Source organism: Macaca nemestrina, chromosome 6 (assembly GCF_043159975.1).
Source record: "Macaca nemestrina isolate mMacNem1 chromosome 6, mMacNem.hap1, whole genome shotgun sequence".
Taxonomy (NCBI): Eukaryota; Metazoa; Chordata; class Mammalia; order Primates; family Cercopithecidae; genus Macaca; species Macaca nemestrina.
The window spans coordinates 4,188,226-4,203,115 of NC_092130.1; the positions used below are offsets into that span (position 1 = coordinate 4,188,226).

Here is a 14,890-nt window from a genome sequence, read left to right on the forward strand (position 1 = left end):
GGCTTCCCCTTGTTAGAGGTAAATGTCATCCCGGGCATCATGTCTCTGGGGGAAAACGATTCTCTGGGGCGCCATGCTGGCTCTGCTAGTCCCACATCCTGTGTAGAGAGAAGGGCACTCCCTCCAAACTCCCCCCAGGAGGCGGAAAGCAGCCAAATTCTCCTATAGAATATGTTTACTGCTTCTTTGAATGAATGTGGAAATTGCTCGTCCCAGCTTTAAAGTTACATTTCAGTGGAGTTGGTTTCTCAGGAAACCTCCCAAACAACAGCAGGAAATTCAAGCTTACCAGCTCGGGGCCTGACAGTGAGCCCTTCCTCTTACCCCTCCGGACTGCCTTAGCCACCTGGTGCTTGTTGACCAATGCCTCGGCCTCCCGCCTTCCGCCTCCCCACAAACCTGGTTACATTTTTTCCCAGGCCAGGCCTCCAGGACCCCCACCCTCTGCACTGCCCTGGATGCTGACAAACGCCCCCCAGACCCCAGCTTCTACTTCCTCCCGCCTCTGGCCCCAGAGGCTGAGCTCCACCGAGCCTCTGCCTCAGGAAAAATGGCCAGGGTGCGCTCTGGTTGGGGGAGCCTGGAGCATGGGGTAGGCATGGGGGGTTGGCGGGGAGTGTCGTACTCAGAGTTCTCTGGGTCGCAACTCCAGCAGTCCCAGACCTTGCCTCCCTGCACGGCTCCCCTGCTGTCTTTGTACAGCAGAAAGGGCAAAGCACAGGGACTGCAAGGCAGGTGCACCAGCTTAAAGGCGGCGCTGTGCGTGCACAGGTGAGTAGACCCAGGCTACTGGTAGCCTTCACCAGCACACCTGCTCCCACCTATCTCTGCCTGACAGCTTTGCTCCTAGCCGCGCCCTGCTCTTACCCCTGTACGGTCCGTGGCCCACGCCCCACTCCTGCCCCTGTCCCGCCCGCACTCCTCTCCTCCATACCACCTGCGTGCTGCCCCTGCCCACTCCTGTCGCCCAGGGCACTCACCCGGCAGGCAGAGATCAGAGCAAGGCATACAGCAGCTCATATTGCCCAGGAGTTCTTGCCCAGAGATGCCTTTGTGTCCGCAATTGGTGGGTTCTCGGTCTGACTTCAAGAACGAAGCTGTGGACCCTCACGATGAGTGTTACAGTTCTTAAAGATAGTGGTGTCTGGAGTTTGTTCCTTTAGACGTTCAAGATGGGTCTGGAGCTTCTTCTTCCTGGTGGGTTCATGACCTCGCTGTCAGGAGTGAAGCTGTAGACTTTCCTAGTATTATAGCTCTATAAAGGCAACGCCTCTAGTTGTTGTTGGTTCTTCCCGGTGGGTTCATGGTCTCATTGGCTTCCAGAGTGAAGCGGCAGACTTTCCACGGTGTTACAGCTCATAAACGCAAAGTGGACCCAAAGAATAATCAGCAGCAACAATTACTGCAAAAAGCAAAAGAACAAAGCTCCCACAACTCAGAAGAGAACCCCAACAGGCTGTCACGACTGCCTGGGGCAACCTTTTTATTCCCTTATCTGACCCCACCGACATCCTGCTGATTGGTCTATTTTACAGAGAGCTGATTGGTCCATTTTACAGAGAGCTGATTGGTCCATTTTGACAGAGTGCTGATTGGTGCCTTTACAATCCTTGAGCTAGACAGTCACAGAGTGCCTTAGACACACAGTTAACTAGATACAGAGTATCAATTGGTGTATTTACAAACCTTGAGCTAGACACAGAGTACTCATTGGTGTGTTTACAAACCCTGAGCTACACACAGAGTGCTGATTGGTTAATTTACAATCCTTGAGCTAGACACAGAGTCACAGAGTGCTAGTCCTCCAAGTCTCCACTAGGTTAGCTAGACACAGAGTACCAATTGGTGTATTCACCAATCCTAAGCTAGACACAGAGTGCTTATTGGTGCATTTACAATCCTTGAGCTACACACAGAGTGCTAGACGGAAAAGTTCTCCAAGTCCCCACTAGGTTAGCTAGATGCAGAGTGCTGATTGGTGCACATACAATCCTCCAGCTAGATATAAAAGTTCTCCAAGTCCCCATCCTGTTCAGGAGCCCAGCTGCCTTCACCCAGTGGATCCTGCACCGGGGCTGCATGCGGAGATGCCTGCCAGTCTTGGGTGGCGCCTGCACTCCTCAGCCCTTGGGCCGTCCGTGGAACCGGGCGCCACGGAGCAGGGGTCCGCGCCCGTAGGGAAGGCTCAGGCTGTGCGGGAGCCCACCGCAGGCGAGGGGAGCTCAGATATGGTGGGCTGCAGGTCCCGAGCCCTGCCCCGCGGGGAGGCAGCTAAGGCCAGGCCAGCGGGCCGGCACTGCTGGGGAACCGGGCGCAACCTCCGCAGCTGCCGGCCCGGGTGCTAAGCGCCTCACTGCCCTTGGCCGGCGGCCCCAGCTGGCCATGTGAGGGGCCGGCCGAGCCCGCGCCCACCGAAACTCACACTGGCCCGCGAGGGCCAGGCGCAGCCCCGGTTCCCATCCGCACCTCTCCCTCCACACCTCCCCACAAGCAGAGGAAGGAGGCTCCGGCCTCAGCCAGCCCAGAGAGGGGCTTCCTCGGTGCCGTGGCGGGCTGAAGGGCTTCTCAAGCACCGCCAGAGTGGGCACCGAGACCGAGGAGGCGCTGAGAGTGAGGGCTGCTAGCACATTGTCACCTCTCACCTTGACCACAGTGTCCCTCGGGTCCACCAAGCCCTGGGCAGGCATGGGGCGACGGGCTGAGCGCCGCACCCCACCCCGGAGAGCCGCCGGCCAGAGCCATCGTCCTTTCTGCAGCGACACTGGTGGGCTCAGCAGCTGGGGGGCAGGGAGGGGGAATCAGGGTGACAAATAATTACATTTATTTATTTTGAAACGGAGACTTACTGTGTCACCCAGGCTGGAGTACAGTGGTGCCATCTTGGCTCACTGCTGCAAGCTCTGCCTTCTGGGTTCATGCCATTCTCTTGCCTCAGCCTCACGAGTAACTGGGACTACAGGCGCCCGCCACCATGCCCGGGTAAGTTTTTGTATTTTTGGTAGGTAACACGGGGTTTCACCGTGTTAGCCAGGATGGTCTCCATCTCCTGACCTTGTGATCTGCCTGCCTCAGCCTCCCAAAGTGCTGGGATTACAGGCGTGAGCCACCGCGCCTGGTCAAAATTATCCATTTTTCAGTGGGTGATTTGTGGCATTCAGCACCGTCACAGCCTTACACAGGCATCGCCTCTGTGTATTTCCAAGACATTTCCACGACCCCAAAAGGAAACCCCATACCTATTAAACAGCTGCTCCCTGCTCCCCACCTCCCCCGCCCCCTGGGTTCTGCCTCTCTGGCCTGGCCTCTTGTGGACATTTCATCTGGACTTTTGTCTGGCTTCTGCCACTCAGCATAAGGTCTTCTGGCTTCCTCCACCCTGTGGAATGCGTCAGGCCCCCTTCCTGTGAGGGGTGAAGAGTGTTCCATCACCCGTTCACCTGGGGATGGACATGTGGGTGCCTTCCACCCTTTGGCGATTATGCAAAGTGCTGTCAGGGACATTCCCGTTACAAATAGCTGAGTCTCTGCTTTCAGTTCTCTTGGGTAGGTACTTAGGCCCCACGTGTGAAATTGCTGGGTCATTGTTTTGTTTTTTGAGGAGCTGCCACGCTGTTTTCTGCAGTGGTTGAACCGTGTTCCATTCCCAGCAGCAGTGCACGGGGGTCAGTGTTTATCACGTCCTCACCACCCTGTGTTACTCTGGTGCGTGTCTAACTCTGGCCATCCAGTGGGTGCACAGTGCCATCTCACTGTGGCTCTGACTTGCCTTTCCCTGGTGACAGTGCTGCCAGGCATCTTTTCCTGGGCTTGCTGGCCAGTTGCATCTCATTGGAATGGCATCTCTTTGAGCCCTCTGCCCATTGTCTACATCTGGAAAACCCAACAGCCTGTCCCATTTTTAGTGTCCCGAGTTTAAGCATTTCTCTGCCCAAACCATCAAGCAGCTTCATCCAGAGGCGTCTTCATCAGTGCCTGAGCCCCAGGTCTCTTTTGAGGAGGGCGTGGGATCATCTGATTTCTCCTGTGGGCACTGAGTCACCACCATCCTCGGGAACTCTGGAAACATTGTCAGAAGACCTCCTTCCCCCAAACCTCAACTGTGCCTGGACCCCTTCCCCACCCACGGCAGAGGGCTGCATGTTGTTTTAGTAGTATCAGGAGACTTGGGTCCTGGTCACAATTTCACCATGAGTGTAAGAGGCGAGTGCTGGGCCTCCGTTTCCCTGCACAGAATGGGGGAGGGACATCCGTGTTCTCCAGTGGGTGGCTCAGGCTGGGTGTTGGAGGAAAAGCCTCTAGGAAGAGAGGGCTGTGCCTTTGTGTGCAGGGATGGTGGTGCCTCCGAGGCCAGGGCTGGCTCCCATCTCTGCTCCTCCTCCCACTGCTCCTCCACGCCACTCCTCCTGGCTGGGGGCCCAGGAGGAGAGGTCTCTGCAGAGGCCCTGCACCCCACACTGGGTCCCCCACTCCACATGTTGGGAAGAAGGAATTTAAGTCTGGAACTGAGAATGCACTGCCACGATGGTGACTGTTGTCCTCATTGGACACCAGGGAGGTAGCTGTCCTTGGCATTTATTGAGTGCCCAGTGTATGCACTAGGCTGTTCATGCATCTGCAGAGCCCAGGGTTTTCTTGATGGTTTGGCAGAGAGATGCTTAAACTCAGGGCACTGGGAACAGGACAGGCTGTCGGGTTTTTCAGGTGGAAGCACTGGCTTGTAGATGAGTGCAGCTAGGCGGTGGAGCCGTGAGCTAAGGCCGCTGCTCCCAGAGTGAGGCTCCTGTGGACCATCCCGTCACTCCAGCCTGCCCCAGGCCTCTCCACACCTGCTCAGTGCCGGGCATCAGGTCATGGCGGGTGGGCGACCTGATGCCTCGTTCTGCCCCTTCATGTGTAGACACAGCTGGTGTCCAGCAGCATGTTCCAATCGAGGTCACCAGACGGACAGAACAGATTCTGTGGCAGTAAAGTACCAACGTGCAAGCAGCACCTACCGCCATGCCAGGCAGGGGCTGAGTCACACGCCCCTAAACAGGGAATAAACTGTTCTTACTGCCACGGAGTTTCTTTCTCTCTAGCAGCTAAATGAGCACTATGAACAGTTGTAGCAGCACCACCAGACACCGAGTAACTGGCCCCCAAGCCCTGTTCCAGCAGCCGTAACTGCAGCTCCAACTGCACAGGAAACCGGTTTCAGTAACTCACTCCTGGGAAGAGACCATCCGCCACGGGCTGGCTCTGGCCGGTTTACAGAGGCTGTGCACTTGTGTGCCTTTGTGTCCTGAAGACCTTTTGAGGTATAGGGCCTAATTGTAATACATTTAAATATTAGGTCTCCACCCCATAGTGAACATGGGTCATATGTTGCATGTATGTATGTTTGGTATACATGCATCAGGACCATCCTCATGAATATTCACAGCTCCTCCTGTAACCTGTGGAAGGTTTCTATTCAGCCAGCCTGTCCAGCGTAAAGCTCCTGCCCCAACTCCCCCTCCTTCTGTGTGCCAGGCTCTGGCCTTGGCAGGAGGCACACGTCCCAGCCTGCAGGATGGCCACGTTGCGCACTATAAACTTTCATAAGAAATCAAGTCTCTGGTTGTGCCAGAAGCTCTTTAGTTTAATGAAGTCTCATACCAGGCCTCAGCGACACGATGTACCCATGTAACAAACCTGCACATGAAGCCCCTGAACCTAAAATGAAGCAAAGAAAAAAAGTCTCCTTTTGTTTTCCGAATGTATAAATCTTGTGATTTTTTTTAAAGTTAACGGAGTGAATGAAATGCTTCCTTTGTAGAGGAGCATTTCAGGTCTACGTTAGCTTTCATTACCCTGTCACTCCGCAACCCTCCGGTTAATTTCCCTGAATGTGTGTGTGTACTTGTCAGTCAACTCACAGTTGCTGAAGCAGCAGGAAAACGCACATTTGTCTTACCCTTGGTCTGGGTCATACAGCGGCAGGTCTTTTATCCCATGTTTGACAGGTATCTCTGTGCTGGAGATTTTCAAACAGGAATTTACATGTGGCTTTTTAAACATGTTTGTAATTTCTCTGCTATTCTCCTCCTGAGAGGTGGCCGTCTATGCCTCTTCTCATGGGGCCGGGCACTAGTGCTCACTTCTCCCTGACAGGTGACGTGGAGGGGATGCTGAGAAACTTCCCAAGCTACGTTTCAAAAGGCCACGAGCCTCTGCCTGGTTTACTCCAGTCACTCACCTGTGGCGCCCTCGGCCACCAAGTCAAGGGTCTGAAATGTCCTGCGATTGCCCGGCTGCTTGGAAGCCCAGAACAACAGAAAGTCTCCTGTAGGTTCTCCAGCCAAGCTCAGTGACCCTGGCAGACCCAGGAGTGATGTCCCCTCTGGATGATTCCAGCCCCTTGCTGTGGATTCAGCCCCAGCCAATGAGCCTTCTCTGCAATCCCCAGACATCAACACGTCGCAAGAAGCTATCTTTTCTGTGTCTTGTGTGAATTCCTATCCCCATGAAGCATCAACAAAACAAAATGGTTGTTTTCTACCAGCATTTTGGGGTATTCATTTAAAAAAATGAATAAATTCCCAATAAACGCACCCGGAATAACACACTTGTAGCACATTCACAAGGTACAGAAGAAGGCACACTGAAATCTGGGTTTCTGCCTTTCCCTCTTCTGCAGCCTGCCAGCTCCCGCCTCTGGAAGTAACGGCTGTTTAGTTTTTGTACATGTGTCTAGATGTATTAATTGAACAATCACATATTACAGACACCGTGACAAAGCTTTCTAAGGGCTTTGCCTGCCAGTGTGAAAGACACATTCAGTTTTCATTCCCTGTAAACACCCAGGTGGCAGCAGGAAGGAAAGCCTTTTGCTCTTTTCAACTGTTCCCTATAAATGGAAGTCCAAGCTGCTCTTTTAAAAGTTGCTTTTGAATGCTGTTCCTCCAATGAGATGACTTTTTTTATTTAATGTATTCTCTATTTTTAAAAAAAATTCTTCCTCAATTTGCATTGGAGATGTGTATGTTTTCTAGTGTTTTTTAAAGTCTCACCACTGTCTCTTTCTCTCATGCATATATATATATATATATACACATACACATGTATGTGTATATACATATGTATATATATCCACGTATATTATGTGCAAACACATTTTTCTGTTCAGTTGTTAACCATTATAATTCTCTGTTTAGACAGGTAATATTACCTGTTCCTTCCCAAATCCTGTCAGTCACTTTCTCAATTAGGTAATCCGTGAAAAAATGGCAATGTCTATGTTAATGCAGTTTTTATATCTCACCAATGCCCATTTGATTGAATAGTTCTTAAAGCTTGTGATGAATCCGCAGTGATGGAAATTTGCACTGAACCATTTCATTTTGTAATGGGTATCTACTTTGTTTTAAATGTGATAATGCTGTCATTTTTGTTCTCTAATTTTCAGTTGTTCCGTCTTTTGCAGGACCTGTCAGCTGCCTTCCAAGTGCTAATTCTCATGAAGAGATAATAAGAATGGGTGTGACTGGGTGTTGATTGATGAGCCGAACACATTTAATCCTGGAGTTTGAGGTTATTGGAACTCCCCATTTAGAAAATCATCCTGTATTTCCAGATAAACACATTGTTGAACATATAATGCTTCTTTTTTCTTCATCTCCGAGTGAATAGCCAGTCTTTCATGTATACATTCACAGAGAAAGCTCTCAAGAACTCAAAGAGATTCAGAAATTAGTAAGTATATTGCATACAGAGAAAAACAGTAGATGATATAGATAGCTGATAAGAGATTCTATACAATTCCTATGAGTTATATTCTTAGAGATTAACTTTTAAAAATTGAATTTAGGCCAGGCACAGTGGCCCACTCCTGTAATCCCAGCACTTTGGGAGGCCGAAGTGGGTGGATCACCTGAGGTCAGGAGTTCAAGACCAGCCTGGCCAACACAGTGAAAACCCATCTCTACTAAACATACAAACATTAGCCGAGCGTGGTGGTGCCTGCCTGTAGTTCCAGCTACTAGGGAGGCTGAGGCAGGAGAATCGCTTGAATCCGGGAGGCAGAGGTTGCAGTGAGCCAAGATCGCACCACTGGACTCCAGCACCGCTGGACGACAGAACCAGACTCTTGTCTCAAAAAAAAAAAAAAAAATTGACTTTATACAAAGGCATTTTATACTTTCATCTGGAACAAATTTAAAACTGCCGAATACAGAAATAGCTGATGACTCAGGAATGGTAAAATGGGTGGGGATAGTCTTTCAAATCCAGGAAGGAACCTCATTTTATTCTGAATGTGTTTTGACCCTCTTCACCCTGAAATTTTCACTATAGAATATATTTGGAAGGTGGGTCTTTTTTCCTCATTTAACGTTTATCTCATACACAGGGAATAGTACTGTGGGTGTGGGATTCAGATTTTGAAATGAAGCACGAACTCTGAGTGGCCCCTTGTCCTGTGAAAGTGCGCTGGTCTGGAGAGCGGCAGTTGGACCCCAGAGTGTGGCGCGTGTTCCTGTGTTCATTTGAACATTCTCTGATGACCTGTCGCTGAGGTCATGTGATGATGCGTATCCTGTCTCCACCCCAACTGCCGCTGGGTTTGAACTGCCGGCTGGACCACTCACCAGAATGCGAGGCAGCCTTTGCTGCTGTGGTGAAGGTAGGCTCACGTCCGTCTTCTCACTGCAGCTTCTTCACACGGGCCACTTGTACTTAAAATGTCTTCCTGATTTATTTATTTTTCCCCAACTCCAGTTGGATATTAAGAAATCATTATTTTTAAGTATATACTGGCGGAAGTAAATAAGGAACAACAATTTTGATTTTTCTCCTTCACTTTCCTTATTCTCCCAGAAACTGCTGATTTTGTCAGCTGTTGAGCTGTATTTCTCCATTTCTTCTATGGGCCCATGAATTCTGGGCTTCCAAATCCCAAGTGAGTATCAGCCTCTAGCCGGAGCTCCCCTGTCTAGGGTACCAAGCTTGCTTGTGTGACCCTTGCTTCAAGGGCCCTCTCCTCGGAGACACAATGGCTTCTGCCCCTGCCTGGGCTACAGAACTTTTTCGTGTGTTCAGTCTGCTCTTAGGATCTTAGGGAAGAAGAGAAGAGTCCTGCCTGTACCAGTGTGAATGCCTGTGCCTGGAATGCTTGCCCACGGCTTCCCTGGGCTGGCTCCCTCTGGGAAGCTTTCCTCCACTCTTCCCAGATTTCCCGTGAACAGCATGCTTGTAGCACCATGGCCGCTCACACCCCCTGTGCAGATGGCATTGGATCGTCTCTCTCTTTGCCTATATTCTTCTCTGGAGCACAAGCTCTAAGGGTGGGAATATCATTGTGTCCTCAGCACCTAGCTAGGTCCTTTGGACAAAGGAAATACAGAAAACAGTTGACAAAATAATTGAATTCAGAATCTTCAACTCAGATTTCTGTGTTAGGATCTAAAAACTGTCTGTGCAGTGTGAAGTGGTGTTAAAAGGTGAAGTCTATTCTTCAGGAAGTAAACCTCTGCCAGGCGGATCATGCTCAGACATTCGATTGAAGTTTGTCCAACAGTTTCTTGCTTTGGAAGGTGTCCCTCTTGGTGGAACACAGTAAGTGTCAAAGATGGACAAATAGTCAATCCCCTGTTGGTACATGTATAGGAGAAGATCCCAAATTAATGTTTGGAGGACAATTTTGTTGTAACAGACACTGTTGAGGCTCAGTTGTACAGAACTGGAAAAGCCTTTAGATGTGCATGTGTCTAGATTCAGCCTTTGTTTAACATATATTCCAATCCTGATCCTGCCTTCACCAGCTGCAAAGAGTAGCTGACATGTGACCACAACACAGGAGCTGCTGAAGAGGGAGTATTATCACCTCCAACTCGCGGCCACCTGGTATTTTCAAAAGCCAGCCGAGAGAGATTTACAGAGAGCTATGGAGAGAACATGCAGTCCATCCAGGCATCTCAGTGAGCTAAATTTCTCAGTCAGTCACCCCGTGGCTTCTGGATGTCACACTTCCTGCCCATACCAAATGGGGCACCTCAAAAGGAGCAGAGCCTAAGAAATGGGATTTAGTATTTACTGTAAAATTGGGTTTCTGAGACTCCCCATATTGCACAGATTCATCTCCAAAGGCCTCAGCTTTCTCTTTTAATACAAGGCAGAGAGGCACAGACCACAGCTTAAATAATTTATTAGCTGCTGATTTTCCCCAAGTTTGAGTAAGACCCTTCTTTTAACAGACAAAATGTGGTGAGATGGCAAAATAATTCACAAAAAACTGGTGCCTCTTCTTTTTTGAGGTGGTGATGGGCTTGTGGAACTCAGCTGGTGACATTTACCTTATAAGTGGACTGGAAGGTGTATGTGGGGTCGTCTTTATCCTCTGGGATGTATCTTCACTGAATTAAACTGACTTCCATCTAACTGGAAAACTGTAAAGGCTCATTATAGAAGCCATCTGCTTCCACCAGATGGCTATACCTTCTTCACAGGCAGCCACAATCAATGTTGAGCCGCAAGTTGAGGCCTTGGCCAAGCACACGGCTGCAGCTTTGAGTAATACGCACCATGCCCTTACCCTCCTGAGGACATCGCTCAGATTAGGCAGGTGGCCTTACCAAACCGAATGGCAAAGCCATTTTAACAGCAACTTAAGGGGGAACTTGTGCTTCGATCAAAATGAAATGTTGCAGCACATTCCAGACTACTCACATAATATTACCCAGGCTAAGAAAGCTTTAGACACTCGTATCTCTGCCACTGATGCACTGTCAGCCAACTCCATATCGGCTTGCTCCCAACAACTGCCCAGTCTTTGGAAAACCTTCCTGTTAGTTTACCTGGGATAATTTTACTTTTCTTTGATGTTGTCAAGTATATTATGATTGTACTCTTTGTGGAGGAACACAAGATAAGCTTACTCGATACCTTCTTAAATTGGATCCTTATTAATCCTCCAGGTTTCACTTTTTGCTGGAACTCAGAGCTGCAAATGATGCTTAACATACCAACGCTTTCTGACTGAGCTCCTCTCTACCCTGAATACAAGAGACCCTAATAGTTATGTGGAAATGTCATCGCCCCTGTTCAGCATGAAGTTACAGAAGATGGACCTTCATCCTTCTGCAACCCCTGGATTAAGGGTCCTCTTGTAAAAGGGAGGAGGGGAATATGTAAGAAACATTCAAACCAGAGCGACTCCATTTTGAACAAGGGCTAAAAAAAATGAAGCTGGGTCCTGTTGGGCTGCATTTCCCAGGTGGTTAAGCATTCCTAGCCTCAAGATATTTACAATTGAGGGGACAGATTAATAATGTCTCTTAAACACACTCAGGACTTAACAGACCCAGGAATGTCTTGATACTTTGAGAACAAAAGCACTTCTAGTTTTAAATATGCATTGTACCTAGGATGGATGCTTTCGTACTTTTGGAAATGGCCTACCCTGTCTATGGAGTCACTATTCGTTCACTCCTTTAATAAAGTTGCTTCTGTTTCGCACTGTGGACTTGCTCCAAATTCTTCCTTGCATGACTTCCAAGAACCCTCTCTTGGTGTCTGGATTCAGACCCCTTTCTAGTAACAGGTGGATCTACCATTCTGGGGTCTGGAGGATGGTAGCCCTCTTCTCACAGCTCCACTAGGCAGTGCCCCAGTGGGGACTTTATATGGAGACTTTAACCCCACATCTCCCCACTACACCATCCTAGTTAGAGGTTCTCTGGATTTTGTATACATTTTCTGAAATCTGGGCAGAGGTTCCTAAGCCTCACTGTGCACCTGCAGGCTTAACACCACGTGGAAGTTGCCAAGGCTTACAGTTTGCACCCTCGGAAGCAGCGGCCCAAGTTTCACCTTGATCACTGTTAGCTGTGGCTGGAGCTGGAGTGGCCAAAGTGCAGGGCATCATGTCTTGAGGCTGCACAGAGCAGCAGGGCCCTGAGCCTGGCCTATAAAACCATTCAGTCTTCCTAGGCCTCCAGGCCTATGATCAGAGGGACTGTCACGGAGGTCTCTGAAATGCTTCTGAGGCTGTTTTTTCATTGTCTTGTCGGTTAGCAATTGATTCCTCTTTCCCTTCGGCAAATTTCTGCAACCTGCTTTTAATACCTCCCCGTGAAAATGGATTTTTCTTATCTACTGCATGGCCAGACTGCAAATTTTCCAAATGTTTAAGCTCAGCTTCTCTTTTAAACGTAAGTTCCAGTTTCAGGTCATTTCTTTAACTCAGGTATATGATCACAGGCTTTTAGAAGCATCTAGGTCAAATCTTGAATGCTTTGGCTGCTTAGAAATTTCTTCTACAAGATACCCTAAAATCACCTCTCTCAAGTTCAATGCTCCACCAATTCTTTGAGCAGGAGCACAATGCCACCAGTCTCTTTTCTGAAGCATACGAGAGTGACCTTTACTCCAGTTCCCAATAAGGATTTTATCTCCATATGAAACCTACTCAGCCTGGACTTCATTGTCCATATCACTATCTACCTGCATTTTGGTCACAACTATTTAACAGGTCTCTAGGACGTTCAATTTTTTTCTTAATCTTCCTGTCTCCTGAGCCTTCCAAACCCTTACAGCCTCAGATTATTGCCAATTCCAAAGCTGCTTCTGTATTTTAAGGTATCTTTGAAACAGTGTCTTACTCCCAGTACCATTTTTTTGTACTAGTTCATTCTTGCATTGTTACAAAGAAATGCCTGAGACTGGTTAATTTCCAAAGAAAAGTTTAATTGGCTCATGGTTCCATAGGTTGTACAGGAAGCAAGGCAGCATCTGCTCAGCTTCAATTATGGTGGAAGGTGAAGGGGAAAATGGCACTTCACATGGCTGGAGCAGGAGAGGTGGGGGGCAGGCACTACACACTTTTAAACATGATCTCATGATAACTTGCTATTGCCACGAAAACAGCAAGGGGGATGGTGTTAAACCACGAGAAACTGCCCCCATGACCCAGTCACCTCCCACGAGGCCCCATCTTCAACATTGGGGATTACAGTTGAACATGAGATTTGGGTAGGGACAGAGATCCAAACCATATGATGCTGAGCATCAAATATATGCACAAAAAAAGCATTTGACATATTCAACATCTACTAGTGATGAAAACTCTCAGCAAATTAGGTATATAAAGAATGTGCAACTACACAATAAAAGCCACATATGACAGAGCCACAGCTAGCATCATAATCAACAGGATCCAGAACAAGACAAGGATGCCCTGTCACTACTTCTATTCAGTTTAGGCAACAGAAACAAAAAGCATCCAAATTAGAAAGAAAAACGTTGAGTTGTCCATTTGCAGATGACATGATTTTTTTTTCTTGAGACAGTTTCTGTCACCCAGACTGAAGTGCAGTGGCATGATCATGGCTTACTTCAGCCTCCACCTCCCTGCCTCAAGTGATCCTCCCACCTCAGCCTCCCCAGTAGCTGGAACTACAGGCATATGCCACCACACATGGTTTTTAATTTTTTTTTTGTAGAGACATGGTCTATGTTGCCCAGGTTGGTCTCAAACTCCTGAACTCAAGCTCCATGACATTGATCTGGGCAGTGACATTTTGGATTTTACCCTAAAAGCACAGACAACAACAAAAGCAAAAATAGACAAATGAGATTACAGCAAACTGAAAAGCTTCTGCATAGCAAAGGATACAGTGAACAGAGTGGAGAGAAAACCTACAGAATGGGAGAAAATATTTGCAAACCACACATCTGACAAGGGGCTACTATCCCAAAAATATAAAGAATTCAAACAACTCAATAGCAAGAAACAAAGAAATCTGAGGCTGGGCGTGGTGCCTCATGCCTGTTATCCCAGCACTTAGGGAGGCCGAGGCAGGTGGATCACAAGGTCAACAGATCGAGACGATCCTGGCCAACATGGTGAAATCCCTTCTCCACTAAAAACACAAAAAATTAGCTGGGTGTGATGGTGCACACCTGTAGTCCCAGCTACTCGGGAGGCTGAAGCAGAAGAATTGCTTGAATCCGGGAGGCAGCGGTTGCAGTGAGCCAAGATCGCACCACTGCACTCCAGCCTGGCAACAGAGCGAGACTCCTTCTCAAAAAAAAAAAAAAAAAAAAAAAAAAAGAAATTTGAAAATGGGCAAATGACTTGAATAGTCATTTCTCAAAGGAAGACATACAAATGACCAACTAGTGTCTGAAAAAATGCTCAAATCACTAATCAGGGAAACGCAAATCAAAACCACAAGGTATTTCCTCACACCTTTCAGAATGGTTGTTATCAAAAACAAGAGATAAATGTTGGTGATGCTGTGGAGAGAAGGGCACCTTGTACATTTTTGGGAATGTGATTAGTACAGCCATTATGGAATACAGTATGGAGGTTCCTCAGAAAATTAAAAATAGAACTACCATGTGATCTAGCAATTTAATTCTGGGTATATATCCATAAGAAGTGAAATCGGTACTTTTGCACTCCCATGTTCATTTCGGCATTATTCACAATAACCAAGACATGGAATCAACCTAAGTGCCCATCAACGGATGAATGGATTAAAAATAAAATATACACAATTGAGTACTATTCAGCCACAAAATGAGAGAGATCCTCTCATTTGTGACAACACAGATGAACCTGTAGGACGTTATGCTAAGTGAAATAAGCCAGACGCACAAAGACAAATACCACATATTCTCACTCATATGTGGAAGCTAAAATGATGGAACTTAAACAGAGTAGAATCATGACGACCAGAGGCTGGAGTGGTTGAGATCAGGGAGGGCTGCATATATGTTAATCAAAGGATATAAACTTTCAGTCGGATAGAAGGAATACATTCAGTAGATCTAACCTACTACACAGTGAATTACACTTAATAACTTATTGTACTCTTGAGAAATGCTAAGAGAGTAGGTGTTAAGTGTGTCAACTACAAAAATGATCAAA

The 14,890-nt window shown here is 47.9% G+C and overlaps 2 long non-coding RNA genes across 2 annotated transcripts in view; both read left to right on the top strand.

Moving 5' to 3' along the window:
* The window catches only part of LOC139363689 (uncharacterized), a 66,331-nt gene extending 58,640 nt beyond the window's left edge, over positions 1–7,691 (top strand). Inside the window, exon 4 of the long non-coding RNA XR_011624416.1 lies at positions 7,445–7,691. This is a non-coding gene — a long non-coding RNA (uncharacterized lncRNA). The remainder of the gene's footprint in view (positions 1–7,444) is intronic.
* A 992-nt stretch (positions 7,692–8,683) lies between these two features.
* On the top strand, positions 8,684–11,472 carry LOC105480930 (uncharacterized). Its single transcript, XR_986678.2, has 3 exons — positions 8,684–8,917; positions 9,418–9,573; positions 10,932–11,472. It is a non-coding gene; the product is annotated as an uncharacterized lncRNA (long non-coding RNA).
* The last annotated feature ends 3,418 nt before the right edge of the window (positions 11,473–14,890 follow it).